Raw genomic sequence first — 25,775 nt, 5'->3', positions numbered from 1 at the left:
GAGGTGAGTCCTCCGGCTCCACGGAAGATGCCGGACCAGGGAGCAGCGGCTCAGAGGGAGGGTCCACAGCCAGGATAAGCAGCACTCTCACAGCAGGCCAATCCCCACAGTCCATGCCCCCCACCAGTACATGAATCCCATGCTCTGGGACTCTAGTATGAAATAACCAGGTACACCAATAAATAAGATAATTTGACAGAGTTATAAATACTACAGAAAAATGTATGGCAGTAGTGGGATAAAGAGAGATTAGTATAAAGTGCTGAGAGGAGCTCTTTATAGAGAATGGCCAAAGATGTCTTTTCTTTTTAAAAAAAATATATATTTTTATTGATTTCAGAGAGGACAGGAGAGGGAGAGAGAGATAGAAACATCAATGATGAGAGAGAATTATTGATTGGCTGTTTCCTGCACGACCCCCACTGGGGATTGAGCCTGCAATCTGTCATGTGCCCTGCCCTGACTGGGAATGGAATTGTGACCTCCTGGTTCATAGGTTGATGCTCAACCACTGAGCCATGCCAGCTGGGCCAAAGATGTCTTTTCTAAGGGAATGAAGCCTGGATAAAATTCAGTCAGTCCCTTGAAGGGGAAATGGAAGAGTGGTCTAGTCATAAATGAGAGAAAGTGCCAGGCAGGCCCATGGTCCCTAAGGCAGGGCCATGTTTGATAAGGTGAACATGTCTGAACATAGAGAATGGGGGAGGTTGTGAGGCCATAATAGTGAAGGGATAACTCTGGACTTTTGGGTTTAAAAGATGACAAAGGGTCACTAAGAAGCATGTAACCCATTCTGATTGGAGTGTAAATTAAACAGAGAATGTCAGATGATTGAAGGGTTTTGTTTTTTTTTTAATTGAGAACAAAGCTGAGTCAGTTGTATGAGAAGCCAATACAAATTTCCAGTGCAGAAAGTTAAGTAGTATAAATAAAAATGATATATCCAATGTCTTTCAACCATTTTATGAACACTTCTGTCAGGACAGGCTATAAATAAGCACAGGAATTTGAAAGTGGCATCATAAGTTTTTTAAAAGCTTCTTAGTACACATATTTTTAGTCTGAATTTCCTTTATTCAGAATTTATTTATCTTTTTAGTTTTTCTCTGTTACTCATTCAGTTTAGAATTTGGTCCTAATTAGGCCATTTCTAAAATATTTAGACAAAAGCATACTTAGTTGACACTTTTGACACCAAAAGTATTAGATCAATTCTGCTTACTGTAGCTGCTAATTTTGAATTTTTTTTTTTTTGGATGATCATAATTATCATGTGAGGTAAAATATGCAGTGGAATAAATCTTTTTTCATGAATATTTCTACATATCTGATTATTTCCTCATAATATTTTTAAGTGGAAATGAATCAAAGAAATGAAGACTATCAAGGAGCTCACTATATGCTGCCAAATTGTATTTTAAATATTTTGCAGTATACAGGATAGTGGTAAAAATTGGTTAATTGGACTGCACCAAAATTGAAAATGTCTGCTATTTGAAATGCCTGTTACATGGTTACATGCCTGTGTTTGATGGTAATGGAGGGACCCTAATTTTGTACAGTGAGGTTGTTCAAACTCGTCAGCTCAGATTCCCCCATGTTGACCTACATTTGAATCCCTATTGTCAATTCTGCTTTAGCGAGGACAGAACTAAAACCCAATCAGCTTAGTATAAGGTGCTTTATGTTTGTAGTTTTCAATGGTAAAGGAGTGTGATTTGCTTTACAGAATGTGTGATTGTGTGTGTGTTTGTAACGATGTGCTGCACTGTTGTTGCAATGTATATTGAATTTGTGGGTTTGAAGAAGATTGTGGAATACAAAAGCAAAAATATTTTTTTTTCCCTTTAAAACAAGACTTAATTCATACTTAATGGGTTTTCAAATTTTTAAAATTCCGAGGTTGGAGCTGGGCTCATCCTTATGAGTGTCAAAGATGTGGAAATTGGAAGCAAGTGCCATCAGCGCCTTCATTTGGAGAATAATTTTGCATGCTGGTTGCTATGCCATGCCCTGCATGAGTGGCTCAGTGTGCACCAAAGGACCATTTTAATGTGTGGCATCTGGATGGACACCTGGAAGCTGTGAAGCTTTGAGCTAAGAAGTCATTAATGCTAAAAAAAAAAATTAACATTAATGTTGATTATCCTCTTTAACTTGTTTCACCCACAACTGCTCAATCATTCTGCAACCAGATTACTGCCTGTTCCATATGTTTCTGTGTCACTTAGGCTTGACTAATTAAAATGTTCTGTTATAGGTGCCACATAAATTTTAAAATTCTGAGATGTCTTTTTAGCCAATTGAAGAGACTTTTAATGTTTTATGAAAATTGATGTATAAATTTCTTCTAACCTGCCAAATACCAAACACATGACCTAGAATTTTATGTTCTATTTGATTTTGATTCAGAAAAACCAATCTATGCATATCAGCTGTATTATAAGTTTTGCCAAACTGAAGCTCTCTTTATGATCCTGATAGGTTTTCCCATAAATTTACTCTTGCTAATGAAAATAAGAATATTTTTAGCTAACAAAACTTTGAGAAAAGGATTAATCCTCATTAGTAAGAAAATAAAAGAAAACTAAAGCATCAATCAAATACCATTCTCTTTTTTTCCCAATTGCCACTGATATAGAAAGATAATAATCAGTGTTGGCATTCTCAAACACTGCTAATGGGAGTGCAGATTGGCAAAATATTTAAAAGGCAATTTGGCAGCATATACTAGTAGTGAGTGCCTTGGTATTTCATTTCTTTGATTCAATTCCATCCAAAAAACATTATGAGAAAAATAATCATATATGTACAAATATTCATGAAAAAAGATTCATCATAATGTTATTTAAAACACCAAAACTTAGAAATATAAATGAGTAACTATGAAACTGTGGTTAATAAATTCTTCCACGTGATAGAGAAATGCAGTTTTTACAAACAATGATTTTGAAGACTAATTAAAGCCAAGGTAAATTTTCTTGACATGATACTATAATGTTAAAGGAGAAATATTTTTCAAACTAACCCACACATATGTATTTATAGAAATACCAAACTGAAGGGCAGTGCATCAACATACCTTATTTCTGGTGCTATTTGTTTATTGATTTATTTAAATCTATTTACACATTTAAATAATAACCACTTTCTTTAGTCAGGAGAGATTCATCAAAAACAAGCTAAGAAGTCATTATAGAAATTTATAGAATTTATTATAGAAATTTTCATCAAGTGTTCTATTTGAATAGTTTTAAAATTAATCTCTTATTGAGTGAATATACCACATTTATATGGTCTTATTTAAATTTTTGATATTTTCAAATTTATTCTCCAGCAAAATGCTAAACTTCTTGAGGTTGAGCCTATGTAATTTACTTCATTTTTATCCTGCCCAGTGTCTTTTGTAATGCTTTGGATCAACTCTGGGGAGCTTTGTTAAAAAATATATATGCCCAGACTTTGTTTCTAAAGATTCTCATTCAGCATATCTGCTGTGCCACTAGTGATTCTGATGTAAATAAAATCTCATAAGCAGGAGTTCAGTTATTTCATTATCTGGTAGTGGCAATGAAAGACATTTTGCTATTCCTTATTACCTTATTAGTGACAAATATTTATTTGAACTTGGTTCAAGTTTATTCAAATTGGTTCATTTGAACATTGGTTTAAATTGTACTAATGTCTTAGTATAGAGATTAATTTTAAAACATTTGTCTCAGTTCCTTTTGTAAACAGATGCACAATAAAAATAATTTTCCTTCATCATGAGTTTAAATTTTAAATCAGGAATATTAATGTGAGCACTGAGTTTAGAAAAAAAGAGAACCAACAAATTAAATCAAGTTAGGTCACATGTAATATGTTTGCTTAAGAACATAGGCATCACTTTCACTTTTTGTTATAGAACAAAGTCACTTGTATATGGTTTTGTGTGTTTGTTTTTTGTATATGGGTTTTTCTTTTTACTTTCATCCACTTCTTCCAGCATCGCCAAAGAAAACAATTTTCAGCCAATTCTCTGACACTTCCTCAGAGCAGCAACAAGGATCAACACAGTAACACAAACACTGGTTAATTCAATTACGTAATCAACTAGAGGCCAGGTGCATGAATTCATGTACCAGTGGGGTCCCTCGACCTGGCCTGTGGGATCGGGCTGAAACTGGCTCTCTGATATCCCCCGAGAAGTCCTGGTTTGTGAGAGGGCGCAGGCCAGGTGAGGGACCCCACTGGTGCACTATCAGTGCCAGGAAGTGACGTGGTAGGTTGGCCAGGCTGGGAGGGCCGCGGGAGGGCTCCAGGGCATGTCTGGCCCATCTCAGTCCCGATCAGCTGGACCCCAGCACCCAGCTAACCTACTGGTTGGAGCGTCTTCCCCTGGTGGTCAGTGCATGTCATAGCGACTGGTCAACCAGTCGACTGCCCCCTGGTGGTCAGTGCACATCATGTCATAGTGGTTGAGTGGCCTTAGCATGTCATTAGCATATTACACTTTGATTAGTTGAATGGATGACCAGATGACCGGACACTTAGCATATTAGGCTTTTACTATATAGGATTGTTTGAAATCATACTCCCACACACACATTCACATACATGTATGCACATGCACAGATGCTCACAGACAGTAGTAATACATACTTTTCACTTTTGATTATTATTCTAACTGGTTTATGTTAGTAACAGTTGTTCACCTACAATTTCTGAATAATCAGGCCCTGCTTTGATCAAGCATGAAATACAGTGCTCACTGGACATATAAATTGGCTGAAAGCAACTAAAGAGGTGATTCCCCCCCTATTTGAATGGATAGGAATATATTCTTGTTATTCTGGTGATCTCCACATTGAAATATGGAAATCAGCAAACTATTTACAGTTAATGCAAGGAAGTAAAGCCAGAATGATTGACTTATAAAAAGTAATCATAATTTTACATTGCATTGCTAGTTTTATCTTAAATTTATTGCATTTGAATTAACTATTAGTTTTAGGACTGAGAACTATAAAAGTAATAAAACAAGAAGGCTCTTGGACTGAGGTGGATTTAATGCCTTGATAGACTATGAAAACAAACCACAGCCTCAGCCAGAATCAATGAATTGGACCTCAAGAAATTGCAACTTAAGAACAACTAGTCACAGCCAATGAGTCTGTTTCGAGGCAACCACTTAAACTATAACAAATAAGATACTTTTTTTGCTTTGTTTTCACATTTTCTCGATAAAATTCTTCCCTCTAGTTTCTGTCAGCAGAGAACCCCTAACCACAGTTCATCTTTTAATAGCGCTTAATACCAAAGAAGTTTCTAATGCTGAGTTGGTGAATACAAACTCATTGATCAACAAATATAAATATTTTAGAAAATGTTTCTTTAAACATGCCTGAAGATATTTTCTTTTATAAGTTTCTCCAGTGTTCAAAACATGAGTTTTCAAACTTTTCCATGAATCTAAAAAACTTCCTGATTTGGTTTAAACTCTGCTAACCTCAACTTTTATGTTTCTATATCGTAGGAACTATACTAGCATACTCACCAATTTCACCAAAAGGACATTTGAGAATTTAAATGTCAAAGAAAGTGTGCAATATTCCTAAAGAGGGTTGTTCTCAATAAACTGATTTGAAATAAATCTGTCAGGTAAATGGTCTTTAGAAACAGTATTAATTCACACTAACACATTACAGAGCTAAATTACAACCTCTGCACAGCAAAGAAAAAATGCAAGGCCCTGTTGAGTTTACTGTGTGGCAGGGAGCACAAGGTGCATATCAAAGGCGTGGGGGTGAAATCTGGGAAAGCTTATTTAATTAACCCTGTTTGGTGAAATTCAGAACAAAGACCAAGGGTTCCTTCTGCAGAGAACCTATTTCCATGTTAGCTAATAGCTTTCTATTAGTGATTTTCCTAGACTTCCAAAGTTGCTCTAATATCTTGATGACACATCAATTAGATTATTGTATTAATTCTGAATACAAACATCTACTTCTGAATATTATGTACTTCAAAGATATGCGGGTGGGCCTCGCTTTGCACAGCAGTGCAGAAAGATAAAAATTGATTGCAGCCTGGCAGGTGTTATTCAGTGGTTGAGCCTCGACCTATGAACCAGGAAGTCAAAGTTCAATTCCTGGTCAGGGTTGTGGGCTTGATTCCCAGTGGGGGTTATGCAGGAGGCAGCCAATCAAGAATTCTCTCTCATCATTGATGTTTTTCTCTCTCTCCCTCTCCCTTCCAGTCAGAAATAAATAAAAAAATTCAAGAAAAAAAATAAAAAACAACAATAACAATGATTGTACAAGCTGAAACTGTGAAAGTAACCCTAATAATCATTGGGAAACATTAAGATTATTTCATAATCTTTGTTTTTACCAAAATATAAAGTTTCTTAATTGATTATAAATATGTAGAGAAATGGACAAGATAGGCAGACTAATACTTATTTAGTGGACTGTTATTTAAAAGTTAGAAAATTAAAGTGTTTTGTTTAATTGTATCAAGAAGAGTTTGAAGAGTGCTTGCCTTCTTTTTGTTGACTAACATGATATACACAGAGCATTTTTTCCATGGCTTGGTAAATTTTTATGTTCTTTTCTAAGTTAGATCAGCTTCTAATAGAACATCCCTTGCATTTTTTAATGTCATGTAATATCTCTGAGGTTCTTTAAATTTTTATTTATCTTTTGCCAGTGTTACTTCCTCTGAAACATTTTTATCCTTTTCACCACATGCAGTTTCCTCATTTATGCCTTTGAATTTACCTTCACTAAGTTTCTCTAGTTGTATCCTCTGTTAGCAGCCAGGTGAACATTTCCACAGTCAGCTATTTCATGTAAAACTCCATTTATGTACAATCTTAATCCTGCGAAGTTATTTGCACCCTGAGCTAAAAGTTTCTACCACATTGCACGCATTTTCCTCCCTCCATGATGGCTGAGTGTTCTTAGTTGCATGCTTATGTCATATTTCCTCCTAAATTCAGCTGAAGAAATGGCATGCTCTCCAGTTGTAGCATCAATCGCTTGTCTGAAACTCCATCTAGGAAAATAGGCTTTAAAAGTTGAAATACATCCTTGGTCCAGTGACTGGACTGATGAAGTTGCATGTGGTCATAAAAGTAAGTTTCACATTTTCATTCAAGTACTCAAGGAAATTAGAGTGATCTGGAGTATTATCCACTAGTGTAGTGCTTTAAAAGTTAGTTATTTTGCCTATAGTGTACCTGTAACTCTGGGAGATAAACTACATGTTTTGTTGCATATGCATAGGTAACAGATATACAGTGACCAGTCACTGACAGATTTTAAAAGAAATGACCTGATTCATCACTGATCATAATGTGTACCTGTAATTTAGGTAGTGATTTGTGGATTGAAGAAATAGTAACAGACTTTTTTTCATGCAATCACTCACAGTTAGTATATGCTGGTAATTGAAAACTGAAAGGTTGTTGGGGGCTGTTTGTTACTTAATTAAATCAGAGTAATTGAAACACTGTGCAGAATGAGAACTGTCTCTGATAAGTTCATTTACGTTTCATTTAAAAATTTTTTAAAGAATAGTTTATTGATTTTGAGAGAGAGAAGAATGGAGAGAGGGAGGGGGAGGGGAGGGGGAGGGGGAGGGGAGGGGGAGGGGAGGGGGAGGGGGAGGGGAGGGGGAGGGGGAGGGGGAGGGAGAGGCTGTCTCCTGCACTCCCCCTTACTGGAGATCCAGCCCACAACCTGGACATGTGCCCTTGATGGGGAAGTGAACCGGCAGCCTCCTGGTGCGTGGGACGACACCGAACCAACAGGCACACTAGCTAGGGCTGTGTTTGCTAAGTGTAACAAATTTGTCTGAGGCTTCTATACTTACCTCTTTGTGAAAATGTGCTCAGCTGCTCATTTATTTTTCAGATGATAGTAATAAGCTTTAAAATGTAGGGGATAATGTGGTGAACTTTAAAGTATAGATTGTTATTTTTACTTCCTTACACTAATAAGGAAGATGGTAGGTGGAATCTGGCTGTCCTGTGTGTGCTGCTCAGGAAGGTGATAGGAAGGGAAGCTGTCCATCTCTCCCTCCATATGCCCAGGCAAGCAGCCACTGAAGATTGCATCTCTAGTGCTCTTATGTGTATGACAGAAGACCACTCACTGGATTAGACACAGATCTTCACGGCATTATCTGCCCATAGTGGAATTTTAATGAAGAAAATATGACCACAATTACATGCACACCATCGCTGAGAAATTGTGGAAATGTGGGGGAGATTGTAACAGACCTAGGGCAAAATCGTTGGTCTGGCAAGTCAACAAAAAAATAAAGTTTTTCTCAGGTGCTAGTAACTTAAAACGTTTTTTTAAATAGGTTTGTTGAGACCTAATTTACACAAAATGAAATTTTCCCATTGTAAGTATACAGTTCAATGAGTTTTTAAAACAGGGAACACTTGATGAATTGCATGTCATCCTTGTGTTGGGCCCTGCTAATCTGCACCAAGTTGTTCCAATTTTCGTTCTGCCAAGTCAAGCACACATGGCATTTTAATTTTGTGGCAGAAAATTACCACCTAATATTTTCTCAGAACATGGGGGGAATACCTTAGTATTTATTTTTATAATGCATATTGTATGTACATGTAATATTTGTTTTGGAAGCACTTAAGATAATGTATAAATAGATAAATATCCAGGATCAACTAAACTTCGATGAATCGTCATATTAGTTCTAGAATGTACTTGTTATCTCTATTTTATAAGTGAAGGAAGGAGTTTCAGCAAGGTTAAGGACTTGACTGAGGAATGAGACTGGTACATTTTGGAGCCAGGATATGATCTTACATCTTCTGACTCATCACATTGCTATATCCGGTGATAATCCATCAACTACTGTAATAATAAGTAGTATTTATTGCAGTCTCACACAAGCCATTCTAAGTTTTCTACATGTGGTATTTCATGTAGTAGTTACCAGAACTCTGTGAGGTAAACGTTGCTATTTTTAGTGGTGGGTAGATGGAGCTGGGCATTTAGGCATCCTACCCAAGGTCATAAAAATTATAGGTGGCAAGGAGGGGCCCTAATTTTCCAGTCTACTATTCTATTTGTTTCACATTGTCCTCCTTAATATCCACTATCCTCCAAAGGAAAAAAAAAGCAACAACAAAGACTGAGATCCCTGTTAGAACATCCTGATAGAATGGGTGGAGGCAAAAGAAAGAATGGGCTGTTGAACCTCAGAGGGAAGGCAGGGGAGGGTGGGTGGGTGGGTGGGTGGGAAGAGATCAAACAAAGTAGTTGTATGCAAATATGCATAACCCATGGATTCTGACAACAGGTTGGTGAAGGCCTGCGGCAGGGAGTGGGGGCCGGCTAGAAGAGGTCAATGGGGGGAAAAGGAGGACATATGTAATACTTTCAACAATAAAGATAAAAAAGAAAGAAAGAATGGGAAGGGAAACTATCCATTACTCCTTGAACAGGTTTTCCTATGTATCTGGCAAACTACATCCTAAAAATGAATCTTCTTTCATGTTAACATGTCTATTTCTAAACCTTAATATTTTTTGCATTTGAAGTCTTCATTTAATAATACAACCCAATTTAAAAAAAATTGAAACAATTTTCTAGTAGGCCAAAGGGAAATGGGACTTGGAGACAAAGGCAAAGGTGTCCCACAGTGTGCTTCAGGATGGTTTCACCCGTGGCTCTCTGCCTGAGCTTGCTCTTTCCCCAGATAGGACATGCTCACTCCATCACATCATTCAGTCCCTTTTCAAGGGTCATCTTCCTAAATCATCCTATTTAAAGTAGAAAACCTTCCTTTGTTTTCTACACTGATTCTGTCTTATTTTTCTCCTTTATATTAATGAACCCCCCAACCTGAGTTCAGCTTCATACTTCCAATTCAAATTCAAGACTACAGGGCTTTTACTTAACCTCTTCTTCATTGCATCTGTATCTTTACTTATGAGAATAGTAGTTCTCAAGAGCATGGAGAGTAATAGAAAATCTCATATTTGCTCATTTTTCTAATATAGTCTTATAGTAGCAATACCAATAATATCACCAATATCATTACTGAAACCATTGGCATCATTTTGCTTTTGTTCTCCCTATTCCCATTTTTATGGTTGTTTAATATCTTTGTTGTCTGAGAATATAGTCATTTAATATTATATTCTCTCCCCCTTGTCCCTCATTTAGTCTTAGTGCTACAGGTAACTGTGTATTCATGCACTGGCAGTCTATGTCAATGTCTCTTTTGTCATTTCGCTTGTCTGAGGTTGTTCTCTAGTAGATTCTTTAGTAAGGGCACAAGGGGAATATTCTTGGAATCATTGCACATTGATAGAAGGTTACCTGTATCTTTTGAACTTGAAAATCTGTTTTATTGAATTAAAATAATTCTTGGCTCACACTTCTAATTTTTCTTGACTAACTTAAATATGTCACTGAATTTTAAATTTTTTTTTCTTTCCCTTATAACTTATGTTAACTTATGTGCACTTTATTTTCTTCCTTCCTTCCGTCACATTATTGGAATATGTTTTTATGTTGTTATGGGTCATTTTATCAGTGATACTATGTGAATTTTCAATGTGCATTTTAAAATCTTTTATTTTTGGAAAATTTTCTGTGAATACTGGATTTAGCATTTGTTCTATATCCTTACTTTGAGCTTTATCTCCTTTCTTTTCCTACTATCCATATGCTCACTTTTTTCATGTCTTTAATATCTTTAACTTTCTCTTGAATCCTTTTTTTTACCCTTATTACTTTTTGAATTTTGAAGTTTTTTCATTCACCTTTTATTTTACCTAAGCAAACGTCTGTTATGTTTGTTCCCTATTATGTTATTTCTCATTTATTTTTGCATTTTTTTTGGAATTCTTTTTCTCTTATTTCTAATCATTTCCAGAGTTAAGAAACATAATTTCTGAGCTTTTGTAGGTCTGATTTACATTGTTTCTTTGATGTCTTTAGCATTTTCTTAATGTTCCCTACCTAGTTTAGAAAATTTCCTGGGCTGTTTTTTTAACATGATTTTACTATCTATAGTATGTTACTCAGCTTTCACCTCTTTTTTTTATTATTATTTTAACTCTATGGCATATGACCTGGATACTGTTAGGTTGTTCATGTTTATGTGAAATTAATTCTCATACAGCAGGGTTTAAGAAAGCTTATTTAATTTTACAGAGCTCCCTCTTTTGTTGTTTTTGTGGTGTTTAAAAATGTGGGATTTTCTGGGATTTGATCTGGACTTTTTTCCCCCCTTTTATCTTTGTTGTTTCTGTCTTGTTCAGTTTTGATTCCCCTTCCAGAAAATTCTCCTCAGTTTGGGTTCCTTCCGCAAGGGGTCAGTTCTGAGAGTTAACTGGTGTCCACTCTCAGGTTGCTAGTCATTCTCAGGGAGAGGGTTTCACTCCTGAGCGCCTGGCAGTTTACCTGCTGCTCCCACATTGGTCCCTGCTTCCGGTGTGTATCTGTGGGACATTTTCGTGTTCTGCTCACTGGCTCCTAGGCATTGCTCTGTTGATTCCCTCCTCTTTTCCCCTGCAGAGGTTCAGGCTTCAGGCTTCCTGTAGATTTAAGGCTGTTGGTGGGTGGCCTCTACCCATGTATTTTGGGGTTCATTTATCTTAGTTTTGTTGTGAGTGCTGCCCCCAGTTTATTGACTTTGCTCTCTAAATACGGTTTTTATGTGGGGATTAAGCAGTATTAAAAATTGCATAGCTACCACTGCCATCTTCCCAGAACCCTTTTTCCTGTGTAGATTTTCCACATGCACCTTTAATTATCTGCAGGTATTGGGATGAGAGACCACTATTACAGCTCATTTTATGAGCATATATGGTCTACCCTCAATAAATGCTTTTTTCATAGTCAGTGAGTTGCATTTTAAAAACTAAAAAGTACCAGTTACTTAACTTGAAACTGTTAAAGGTAGTGCTGTTCAGGGAGACCCAATTCCACCTTGAAACAAGTTGATATGAGTTTTACCGGAAAGTAAGCAGCAAATGCTTTTCTTTTTCTTGTTTTATTATTTTGGCGACAGAGCTTTCAGAGTCACATTTCTTCCCAGTAGAAATAACTTTTTTTTTTGGGGGGGGGGAACCTCCATCCAGACTGATACACAGTTCAGGTTTCCCTTCAAACAATCAAGTTTCAAGTGTTTTAAAGGCCAGTTTCTCTCAGAGGGTGGAAATATAAAAGACAATAAGAAGAAAAGCACTGGACTTAGAAATGGTTCTTTTTCCTTAGAGGTGGGGTGTTTGTTGCAGGCTACAGGAGACTGTTGGCCTATTCATAACATTAGTGGTGGCCATTTCTAGACAAGGGAAGGCTTAGACAGGTAACTCGCAGAGTGCTGCAAAATGATTCAAATTGGAGAGTGAATGAATGAAAATGTGTTCTTGCTTAAAAGACCATATATGCTCATAAAATGAGCTGTAATAGTGGTCTCTCATCCCAATACCTGCAGATAAAAAGCTATCACCACATCATTTGCTAAAGCCCTCTTACCTTGCTTTTATGGAGCAAGGAATCATGATAGAAACAGGGCAGGGTGTTTGTATGTGTGTGTGTGTGTGTGTGTGTCAAGTTGCTATGGTGAGAAGATAGGAAACAAAGAACTCTAAATGTTCATAAAGTTAAAATCTCTCTTCTATGAGCCCTTTCCTGATAAACTACTTATATGTATTTTTTGTTGTTAAGAGGAAAGCATAAGTGAATTCATATCCTGTTAAGAGAATGTGCCCCCTTCTCCATGGCTAGATTTCTGTGTACTGTGAACAGATTTCTAATGTTAACTTGGCTTTCTTCTTTTGAATAATAATAGAAAAAATATTCTTCACCCACTGTATTATAAAAGTTTACATTACTTTTTGTCTACTCTGCTGAGTATCTTTATTTGTTAGTATAATTATTATTATGAACAGAGAAATGCTCCCTTGTGCCACCAAGTACTTGTGATCCCAAGTACTCTCCAATCTTCATTCATTTTCTTCTAAGTGAATTTGAATTCCTTTGAAGGGAGAAAAACAGACTTTCCATTTTTAAAATTAATTAATTAATTAATTAATTAATTTATCAACTTATTGATTGCTCTTTGAGATGCCTATGTGGCTGTGGATGCAAGAAATAAGGAAATCCTTGCTCATTTTTCCCCTCCCCCAAATCTATGGACCTGGGCAGAAATCTTCATTATGTGCTTGCTTATTAGGCACAAGTAATTGAGTAAGGGATATGGTATTTCTGTATTGATCTCAGGCTCATATCATTAATGCAACATAGAATCCCTCCTGGAAATATTAGTCTCAAGTATTTAATCTGATATGCAGATTGTTAGACAATATAATCCTAGGTGCATGTTTTTTAGATATTCAAATTGAACATCTAAGATTGAACACATTTGAGATGAGACCACGTACTTTATAGATTTAATCATGGTTTTATCAAAGGGTAAACTAACATAATATATTCATCATTCATTCTTTCATTCAACAAGCATTTATTGAGCATGTATGTTTCAGGTGTGTTTCAACGTTCTTCAAATTTTGTTTCTAGATGTATGTGATTACTTTTACCTAGAGTGTTTGTTTTGTTTTCCATCTTGAGCTAATAGTTGTGGTGCCTGGTTCTAGATCTGTATTTTGCAATGAAATGTTAGTATAATCTATCACCAGATATTTCATCCGTTTTCATCTCACATGGAAAAAGGTGGAGGGGGAACTGCTCCGACTAGCTGCTGTATCTGGAAATGTGATTGGAGCAGATAGAGGTTAACTGCCGGAAGCCGGTCCATCCTTGCTGCTTGACATAGTCGCTGCAGGGAAGAAACATCTGCACAGCATATGTTTCAAGGGACCTGACGTATATGGCATACTGTTCTTAATATGTTTGCTCACCTTCTTGGCGCTATGTGTTTTAACCAAGGTCACCTCTCCGAGAAAGGTTGTTTCCCCAAGTAGGGATTTTTCCCTGAAGTTAGGGAGGGAATAAAACCCCTTAACTAAATTCCAGGCAGGTAATTAATCACTTTAACTATGAACAATCATGCTTAAGCTACATAATCTTTACTTAGGATAATCTCCTTCAGTTACTCCCTTGTAGCTTAATAGAACAATAGAGTAACCTTGGAATGGAGATAAAAAATGCCCTAACCTTTGAAATAGAATTGATCAGATTAAAATCAACTGGTATAAATACAGATGTAACAAGACAATAAAAGACAGAACTTGGCTGGAGATCCTGGCTAGAGATCCTGGCTAGGCTGCTGATCACCTGAATGCTGTCTCCATGTTATTCCTTCTTCGCCGACTCCATCCACACCTTTGGGAACCCCTGGACCTGCTAGGGCTGGACCCCAACAGTTAACCACAGCTTGGAAAGCACCTCACACTGTTCAAAAGAACAGTGCTGAGGAGTGACAATTGTGGGAATCAACATCTTTTTTTCTTTAGAAAACAAAGTTGAGAATTAGTTGGCTTTATGAGAAACAACCTGACCTTTTGGAGTAAGTACAAAACTTATCTTAAAACAGGGGTTAAGTGATAAAACCACAAAAAACAGTAAAGCTTTGGTAGGGGATCAGAAAGATAAGTAAGCATGAGAGCCTCTGTCATCTGAACCTTAAAGCCTGGTTCACCCCTTTACTTTGCCCATAGAACATAGAGCTAATTAAGCATCTTTCCTTCCATCCTTTTCTCTTCTCCCCTCTCAATCAGAGGAGACATCTGAAGGGGAAAGTGGGAGGCACACACGTGATGGATATATCTTATGACTGAACAGGGAAGAAATGATGACCTCCTCTTTTTACCAGTGACATATTACAAGGGACTCAAAGCAAGGTAATATCACAAGGAAGGGAATACTTGCTAGTTTGACCAGAGATGAGTTAGGGATTTTTCCTGAAGTAGGAATTTCTAGAGAAAAACAACAACATATAAACATAGAAAGTTAATGATAGAATTGAAATTATCATTTGATAAATGTTTGCCTTGCATATATATTTGCAATGAGGTAGTAAAGTGTGAGCAATTTTTTTACTGGCATTGTAAAAATGTGGTTGTTATAATTAATTAAGATGATATATTGAAACACTGACAAAGTTTTGTGTTTTCTAATACACATATGGCACAATTTCAGCCAATGTTCTTGTTGTTGTTATCTAATCTCACAACACATGCTTTTTAGGACTGTCATCTTTTTTAAAACTTACAAAGGGAAATAAAAATCAGGCTGTTATCTGACTTTTGTTCCTGAGAAACTAATGAGCAAGAGTCCTTACTCCTAACAGAATAATTAATTGGGTTTCTACTCTGTGCCAGACAGTGAGCTGAGATCCGGGCTCACTTAGATAAGAAGCAGTTGTTTTTCTGGTGGTACTCACAGTGTAGGAGAGACAGGTAAACAAATCATTGCCATACAGGTTGATAAATGCTATAATAAAGGTATAAACAGATGTCATGAACATAGAGGAGACAGTACTTAAGTGCCTTCAGCAGAAAGCAAGGGTTATCTGAGTAGCTGGTATATGACTTGTAATGAGACTTCACAAAGCTAAAAGAAGGGTCAGAAAAAATAACTTGAAGGTATTATCATAGGCAAAGATACACAAAGTTTGAATGAATACAGTGTCAGCTTAAGAAATAGACTTTCTATGATGCCAAAGAGTTATAATTTTGTTCTGAAGAAAATGGGAAGGTATTCTAGAATACAGTCAAAATAATGTCCTCAATTTTTAATAAATATTGATTATTCATCTACAACCTCCCAGGCTATCATGTGCTTTCTGTATGCCATATAGTTATTATTATTGGAGCCAAAGTATTAAATAACAGGTTGGATAGTTAAATTAATAAAAATATAAGATCACTGGTACTTAAACTACAATTAGCTTAAGCAAAATAATGTTTATTCCCACAGAACAAGAAATCAGCAGATTGACGATCCCAAGGTTGATTTAGGGATTCACACTATCAAGGATCAAAGATCTTTTCATCTTTTATTTTTATCTATGCATTTACTATAAAAAAATGGCTCCCAACATTATAATTATCACCTGCTTGTATAACTAATCCACATATAGCAAAGAAAAAGAGAAGGGATGAGAGTTTTACTCTTTCATCTCTCTTTTTATTTGTGAATTTAATCTTTCTGAGAAGACCACTAGAAGAGTTTTTCTCTGTCTTATTGGAGAGAGCTGACCATATAGACATCAAACATTTTAAGGCAGTTTGGAAAAGAAATCATAATTCTTTTCAGTCTTTGTTGTAAGCATTGGGCTTTGTCAGTAAGGAAAAGAATATAGAAATGGTTGTTTAATTAGCAACCAATAGTGATTGATTGCTTTTGAGTAAAATTAATATTTTAGAGTTGAAATGAAGAGGAAGCAGCATTAAAGTAGATGTAGAAATAGGGAGAAAACCAGATGATGGTGGTGGGTTGACAAATAGGAGGTGTGGTTGACCTTTATTTTCAAAATTTTAGTGGACTTCACTATTAGGAGCAAATTTGTGTGCTAAGAAGTGAATGGATGGTAAAAAATAAAAAGTAGATGTGGAAAATGCTTTCTTAAAGAGGTTTCTGGTACAGAGGACAGAAGGAAGCAGCTTTTGATGGAGGGAGGTTAAGAAAATTATTTTTATTGGGGAGTGGGAGTTAATTGATTAATATATTTATATGCTATGGACAGGGGGAAACCATAGATAGAAAAATAAATCAGATACAAGAAGTGGGTGTGATAATTAAGGTTCCAGTGTACATTTAGTGGATGGATTTAAGAGGAGAAATTATTGTTGAATTCATGAGAAAAAAGGATGTTAGATTATAGAGTTAGGGGTAATTAGCCTATAGGTAGTCATTAAAATATAGCCTAAGACTAGAGGAAATATCAGGTTATAGATGAGCTTGGTAATTTTGGGAACTTGAAGGTCTGTTTCTACTGAAAATTTGGAGATGATGTCAGATACTGAAACCCTGCACAGTATCTGGGTAAGAGGAGAGGGTGTGATGGTGATAACGGGCATGAATACCAAATGGAATAACCAAAGCATAAAATTAGAAATAATTTATCAGGATCAGGGATCAACAAAAGGAGTGTTGAAATGTATGTAGTACCGGAATGTCATTAATAACATGCCTTTAAATAATGCAAACATGTATAATTACATTCTCATTAGCAAGTAAATAGAGGTAGGTAAAGCTTTTATTTTGAATGACCAGGGTTAAACATTATCAAGGAATAGAGGATGTGAGTATCATAGAGCAACCTAGAATATCATTGAAGAGACCTAGAAGTTGAGTGTAAAATGAAAAGAATGAATCTATGAGGATGGTACTGGACTGGAAAAATAGAAGATGTCTGTGTTTTTATATTGTGTTGATTTTACAAAGCCCCCTTCCTTTGGTACTTAGTAGCCATATATATCTAGCTCTGTACTCACTTCCCAGCTATAGTTAATTAATTGGTCCAGAGGTCAACAGTTGAAGGTTTTCACTGGTCTAGTAGTCAATACTAGATTGATGAGAAGTAAGTTTTTTTCTTCCATAAATTGGAATTCAGAAACAGTCAATAAACCTGGGTTTGGCTGGAATTGAGGTAATGCAAATATAGGAACTTTATAGTAGAATTCTGCTACTATTTTATGGCAAAGCAGAGGAAGTCAGTGTCCAGTAAGGGAAGAAATACACAGTGAGAACAAAAATGAACCACAAAGAATATACTGCTGGGACCCTGATACCTTTGCAGTTTCCAATTCTAATACCTTTTGAAGCTGGGCTCCATTCCTACCATTCATTTGATTCCTTGAAATATGCCTGCATCTTATATTAAATTTTCCTTTTATGTTGAGCTACTTTAAGTTGATATTACTTAAATTCTAAAGGGTCTTATGAAAGACTAGATCAAAGGACTGGAAGTCTTCACTAGTTAAAGGAGAGATTTATTGCTAATGGGTGTTCTGGAGAGGTAAAATAATAAGAAAGTTTATGAGAAACTCAGCAGGATGGCATGAAATAAATGTTTTTCCCTTTTGAGAATTTCAGAAGTCAGTTAAGTAGGTATGGATGGTGACAATCTGTGTAGGGCAGGAGAAGAATTACTGAAGAGGATTGGAGGTCAAGTGTTTTAGGTGAAAGACCAGTATTTACCAGGCTAGACTGCTAGATGCATAACCCCTTTAGATTTTGAAATTATCTAGGAGTTGTAGTGAAAGCAAGGGTGTGGATTAATTGACAAAAACTTTATTAAATGGTCAAGTGTGATCAAAGGTGGTAGATAATGTACAGAATTGTGGAGAGGGTGAGTTAAGATGGCATATACCTCAAAAGATAAAGGTTCTCCGGAAAAGTAAAACATCACAATGGTATGTCAAGAATAACAAAGAAAATGAAAGTCTTTCTTGCCTGTGAGCCCAGATATGCTTGGCCAGAGAAAGTAAATATTTTCAATGAATAATTAATTCCCACTTAGCAGTATTTGAGTATCATTACTTACTGACAACATATCCCAAGGGAGTCTTATGGGACACTTAAAAGCAAGAAATCCTTAAAGAGGATAAATCATAAAGAAAAATAACTGTCAATACTAAGATGATATCTAAGGATAAAGTTACATATTATGAGTCTATTTTTATAGTATCATCTATGTGTCAGTGAATATACTTTTCTGTGTGCTTTCTGAACTGAGGGTTTTACTATTGGTTCTAAAAGTAAAACTTACAAGGAATTCCAACTGTTGACCTAATGCCAGGCCTCATTGAGTGATCACTCACTCACATAAACTACTTTATCCAAGAATTAGGAAAAATAATTTTGAGCCACATAGTAAATGCACCTATATTTATGTTTTCTTTTTTATTTTTTTTCAAAAATATTTTTAAAATATATTTTTATTGATTTCAGAGAGGAAGGAAGAGAGAGACAGAAACATCAATGATGAGAGAGAATCACTAATCGGCTGCCATCTGCACACCCCCTATGGGGGATCGAGACTGCAACCCGGCATGTGCCCTGACCAGGAATCAAACCATGACCTCCTAGTTCATAGGTTGATGCTCAACCACTGAGGCATGCCAGGTCAGGCCTATATTTATTTTTTAAATTCACTAGTTGCCTAGTGATGGTGTCCTTTCAGTAAAGTGGTCAAAAAGGGCAAGAAGAGATAAAGAAAACAGACTTTTTAAAATAGCACCACAGGCTGCAAATTCAGACTTAGATCTTTGCATATTTTTGAAATTTGCTTTCACACACTTCTGATTCATTCTACTTCATCTGCACTCTTCTATCAATCTGAATAAATAACTTTCCTTTAGATAATGTCAGCACCCTGTGCTCTATGCAATTAATAAAATTCATCAATTTTTTTGGTTATTTTTATGAATGTATACCTTGCCTTACTAATGGAAATGTAGGATCCTTAAATGTAGGGGCATTTTACTTTTATGTTTTTGCAGATTCTAAAACAGTGTTTGAGTATACAATAGGTGTGCAGATAATTAATTTGCCTAAGGGATTGCTGTATGAAGTTACTGAGTTCAAGGCAAAGACCTCCAAACAGAATCAATGAGTACAGAATAGAAGAAAGGTCATTGTATTTTTATCTCAGTTCCACTTCCATGCAGATTCATTAGTGCATTCTCTGAGAAGGGAAAGATTTTAACCAGATCTGATGTTGCTAACTCATCCTTGTTCTGGTTTCCAAGAAGTAAGCACAAATGCAAGTTATAGTAAATACATTTTCTGGAGGGTTGAGGGAGGAACAGGTAGAGTTTCTTTATAAACTTTGTCTCAGGTAAATACAACATGATGCTAGAGTGACTATATTGTACTCTGTGACTTCAACTTGTGCTAATCATTTAGGAACTCTGACTTCAAAATGAGTCACAATAAAAGAAAAAAAAGCAATTTTAATCATAAATCTACAACTGGCTAGGCACAGAATTAATAACTAATAGTATCCTATCTAATAAAAGAGAAACATGGTAATTAGCATACGACCGCTACCCTTCCCATTGGCTAATCAGGGTGATATGCAAATTAACTGCCAGCCAAGATGGCGGCCGGCAGACAGGCAGCTTGAAACTAACATGAGGCTTGCTTGCTTCAGTGACACAGGACTCCAACGTTCCCCGCCTGCCTTGCCGGCCTCTGAGCCTGCAGTTTGAAACATTGTAACAAATATAGAAGCTAAACAAAACCCCAGAAACCTGCTTTCAGCTGGCTGGGATCTCAGAGCTGGAGTTATACATTGTTTCGATTATAGAACCCAAACAAACCAGATACCTTCTTTCAGCAGAAGAGGCCTCAGAGCTGGAGCCAGAGCTAAAGCTGGCCCAGAATAAAAAGAAAAAAGAAAAAAAGGAGCAGTTGGGAGCTTCAGTCACCTGCGAGCCTGAAAACAGCCCTCAGCCCCTCACCCAGGCTGGCCAGGCACCCCAGTGGGGACCCCCACCCTGAAGGCTGTGTGACCAGCTGAAAACAGTGATCATCCCCTCATCCAGGCTGGCCAGGCACCCCAGTGGGGTCCCCCACCCTGAAGGGTGTGTGACCAGCTGCAAACAGCCATCATCCCCTCACCCAGGCTGGCCAGGCACTCCAGTGGGGACCCCCACCCTGATCCAGGAAACCCTTCAGGGCAAACCAGCCAGCCCCACCCATGTACCAGGCCTCTATCCTATATAGTAAAAGGGTAATATGGCTCCTAGCACCGGGATCAGCGGAGCTGCAAGGCCTCCCAGCACCGGGATCAGCGGAGTTGAGAGGTCTCCCGGCACCGGGATCAACGTGACAGGGGGCAGCGCCCAAACCCCCTGATCGCCCTGAGGCTCTGTGTGTGACAGGGGGTGGGGCCACAACCTTCCTATCCGCCATGCTCTGTTAGTGACAGAGGAAGGTGCCCCAACCTCCTGATCAACCCTGCTCTGTGCCTGATATGGGGGAGCTCCCCAACCCCTGATCGCCCTGCGGCTCTGTGTGTGACAGTGGCAGCGCCCCAACCCTCTAATCGGCCCTGCTCTGTGGGTGATAGAGGGTGGCGCCCCAACCCCCGGATCTGCCCTGCTCTGTGTGTGATAGGGGGCGGTGCCCTAACTCCCCTATCAGCCCTACTCTGTGAGTGACAGGGGGGAGCTCCTCAACCCCCTGATGGGCCCTGCTCTGTGCGTGACGGGGCAGCTCCCCAACCCCCCTGATGGGCCCTGCTCTGTGCATGACAGGGGGGAGCTCCCCAAGCCCCTTATCGACCCTGCTCTGTGCGTGACAGGGTAAGGAGCCCCAGCTCTGTGCATGACAGGGGGCAGTGCCCCTACCCCCTGATTGGCCCTACCCTGAGTGTGACTGAGGGTGGCATGGCAACCTCCCAATCTGCCCTGCTCTGTGCATGACTGGGGGCGGTGCCCCAACTCTCCAATCGGCCCTGCTCTGAGCCCGACCAGGGGCTACACCTAGGGATTGGGCCTGCCCTCTGCCACCTGGGAGCAGGCCTAAGCCAGCAGGGTGTTATCTCCCGAGGGCTCCCAGACTGCGAGAGGGCACAGGCCAGGCTAAGGAACCCCCCTCCTCCCTGAGTGCACAAATTTTTGTGCACCGGGCCTCTTGTTTACATATAACATTTAATTTCATGACATCCTTATAATAATTCTGTGAGTACCATTATTAATGCCTTTATTTTAGGGGCAAAGAAAGGGAAGTTTCAGATGTTATTTGACTTTCCCAAGGTCACAAAGCTAGTAAATGATAAAGATATAAGTCAAATTTAGATCTCCTGATTTCAAAGGTGAATTATTTTGTTGCTCTGCTCTGTTGGAGAAGATTTTGTATTGTTCTTCAGAAATTTACTAAGTTTATAGCCAGTAGGACTAATGTAGCAATAGTAGTAGTAGCAATAACAGCAGTAGCTGTAGTAGATATTTACTAAAAGCTTGTTGTGCTCCAAAAACTGTTCTGAATGCTTGACGTGCATTAGAAGAGTAGCAACATGATGGGGAAGGAGCCATATCCAGGATAATTGCTTAACTCATTCATATGTGGGCTTTGTTTATCTAAAACACTTCTTTTATCGTTCACAAGTAGATTAACAATAGGACCTGTAGTCGTGTACACAGTGTCCAGGTATTACTGTATTCTAGCTTCTTAAACCTCTTCCCACTTTTCATATACGTGTGAGAAAAAGCAACGGCTTTTTTTTTTTTTTTTGTCTATATTGACTGCTTGAAAGTGGTTTGCTAGGGTCTGTTCTTAATAGTCAAGGGCACAGATATTTTGTGTGTGTCCATTCTGCATCAATAGCTTGAATCAGATATATTATGAGTCACAGGTGCCTTACATTTCCTAAGCTGCTGTATGAATGTTCCTTGGCTTCAGACTGCTTGTTCCTGTTAGTGTCCAATGGTAACTAATTCCTACGGAGTCAATGCATCCCTAAAGAATTATCGAGGATGTCATTTACCAAGTTAACAATGAACACTGCTTTGGGCTGCAACAAAAGCCATAAAAAGACAATCATGTACAACTTTAAGAGCCTTGTAAAGTGTGCAAAATAGAAAAATTCAAAATTACATGAAGAGTTACACATATCTATGGAGATCTTTCTCTTCTATTTCTAAAAGTGCTAGATTTCTTTCTTTCTACCTTGAAAGTACTTCAAAACCAGCATATGCCAAATAAAAAGGCCTTGTCCCAGTTTTCCTTCATCATAATTTAAACCTATTTATACTAATAAAAGGCTAATATGCTAATTAGACTGGATATACTGGACATCTTCTGGTCATCCGGTCCTCCTTCCAGACAAAGCCACGGTGGTGGGGGCTGAGGCAGAGGTGGTTAGGGGTGATCAGGCCGATAAGGGAGCAGTTAGGGGCGATCAGGCTGGCAGGGGAGAGCAATTAGGGAAGATCAGTCTGGCAGGGGAGGGCAGTTAGGGGTAATCAGGCAGGCAGGCAGAAGGGTTAGGGGCAATCAGACAGACAGGCAGGTGAGCGGTTAGGAGCCAGCAGTCCGGGATTGTGAGAGGGATGTCTCTGATTGGAGAGGGTGCAGGCTGGGCTGAGGGACCCTCCCCAGGCATGAATTTCGTGCAGCGGGCCTCAAGTTTTACTTATAAAATGTTTCTCCAAGAAGCCTACTCATTCCTTTATACAAAGGCAGCTAAAGTGGGGAAAGATATTGGGATGTGTGGAGATACTAGAGGTGGGCTGTGTGTTTGAAGGAGAAATTTTAACTCACCTGAAAGGCTTAAGTAAATAATTAAAAAACAATTAAGGGAAGGGATACACAATAAATGCTATGGAGAACATCTCCCAATTTTATATTATATTGAAGTATTATGCTATTTTGCCTTTTGCCTTCTATTCATTAAAAACTTTTCAGTTTCCTGAATCTCAACAAAAATATTTGAAATAAAAAATGTTTGTGTTTAAAGATGATAATATTTGACTGTATATACATGTTTCAGAACAATATAGAGGTATATGTCAGTAAACCGTAGTGATATGGAAAATATTTTCTATAGTAATTTAAAATTGCATTCTAATTTAACATAGCATTTATTTATTCTTCTGTGTAATTTAAATTAAAAAATGTTTTACATTAAATATTATATTAGTTTCAGGTATACAGCATAATGGTTAGACATTTATATAACTCATGAAGTGATCCCCTTGATAAGTCTGGTACCCCCTGATACTTACATAGTTATTACAACATTGTTGACTGTATTTCCTATGCTTTACTTTATATTCCTGTGACTACTTTGTAACTGCCAATTTGGACTTCTTAATCCCTTCACCATTTTCACAATTTTCAAAACTCCCTCTCACCTAGCAACTGTTGAACATAAGATTTAAAGTACAGAAGTAACTGCAGTTTAAACTTAATTCTATATGAATATCCTGTGATAATTATATTACTTAATTTTTTTATTGTTTTATTGCTTAAAGTATTACAAAGAGTATTACATATGTCTCCTTTTTTTTCCTGCCCTTAACAATCCCCCGGCCTCCCCTACCCCCCAGTGTCTTAAGTCCATTGGTTATGCTTATATGCATGCATACAAGTCCTTCAGTTGATCTCTTACCACCCGCCCCCCCCCCCGCCCCCGACCTTCAACCCTCCCCGGCTTTCCTGCTGTAGTTTGACAGTCTGTTCAAGGCAACTCTGCCTCTGTATCTATTTTTGTTCATAAGTTTATAATGGTCTTTATTATCCATGAATGAGTGAGATCATGTGGTATTTTTCCTTCATTGACTGGCTTATTTCACTTAGCATAATGCTCTCCAGTTCCATCCATGCCGTTGCAAATGGTAAGAGTTCCTTCTTTTTTACAGCAGCATAGTATTCCATCATGTAGATGTACCAGTTTTCTAATCCATTCATCTACTGATGGGCACTTAGGCTGTTTCCAGATCTTAGCTATAATAATATTAATATTTATTGTTCCACTATCTAATTTTGTACATTTTCTTTGTCCATACTATTTGAAGTTTCACAAAAATGTATTTCCATTTTTCTTGATTTGATTATTTTAAGCAAAATGGAGAAAAAAGAGTTTGGTATAAATATTAAAGGGACATTTAATTAAAAGAGTAATTAAAAAAAAGAAAAGCAAATGGTAGGAGCCTTGATCAGTTGATCACAAGCTTGAATAGATATGGATCCTGAAATTAATTTTTTAAAATGCAGATATCTAAATTTATCTTACTTTAGAAATCAAAAGGTATATATATATATTCCATATATTCTTCTTTTGATAGGAAAAATAGCAGAATGTATACTATACCAAAGCTTATCAGCACTTTCCTTTACATGATCTGATTTAGTAAACATTTACTGATAAAAGAGACCTACTTATTTGTGGAAGCCTTCCTCCTAGATTGATCATGCCAAACTTTACCATAAGAATTGCCCTGGCCAATTTTGTTCAGTGGTTAGAGCATCCATCGGCCTCTGAACTGAAGGGTCACAGGTTACATTCCAGGTCAAGGGCATGTACCTTGGTTGTAGGCTTGATACTGGCGGGGAGGCAACCAATTAATGTGTCTTTCTCACATCATCAATGTTTCTCTCTCTCTCTCTCTCTCTCTCTCTCTCTCTCTCTCTCTCTCTCTCTCTCTCTCTTCCTATCTCCCTCCACTCTACTCTCTAAAAAAACCACACAAAACAAACAAATAAACAAACAAACAAAAAACAACAAAACAAAACAATGGAAAAAATATCCTCTGGTTAGGATGAACAAAAACAAAACAAAACAAAAAACTTTATCATAAGAATAAGGAAATCATCCCCCATAATGCCAAACACACATATGCTCCAAAACAATGATTTTAAAGTATTTATTGTATCCAATTATATCATTCTACACCTCAATTTGCAGTTGAAGTTACAGATTTGTGGTATTTCTTTTAATATTGTCCTCATAAAGTTTTTAGTAGATACAAAAAACATTTAATTCATGGTAGCATCAGCACTGTTAAAAATTTTGTGTGCTTTCATAGAGTCATTTTCCTCTTTATAGTTGTACAATTGTGATAACAATGCTTTATATAATATTTCATCTGGATATTTTTACTTTATATTAAAAGCTATTCTAGAATTCTACACCTGAAACCTATATAATATTATTAACCAATGTCACCCCAGTAAATAAATGAATTCAATAAAATCTAAAACAAAGATTTTTCTCATAATAATATATTTTTATAATAATCACTAGGCCTGTATAATAATCTAATGGATGTATAATAATTAACATGACCTTTTTGCCGTATATAGTGATGAATACCT

This window comes from Myotis myotis, unplaced genomic scaffold, assembly GCF_014108235.1.
Source record: "Myotis myotis isolate mMyoMyo1 unplaced genomic scaffold, mMyoMyo1.p scaffold_m19_p_1, whole genome shotgun sequence".
NCBI classification, from domain to species: Eukaryota; Metazoa; Chordata; class Mammalia; order Chiroptera; family Vespertilionidae; genus Myotis; species Myotis myotis.
Note: the sequence above shows the minus strand (reverse complement) of the source record.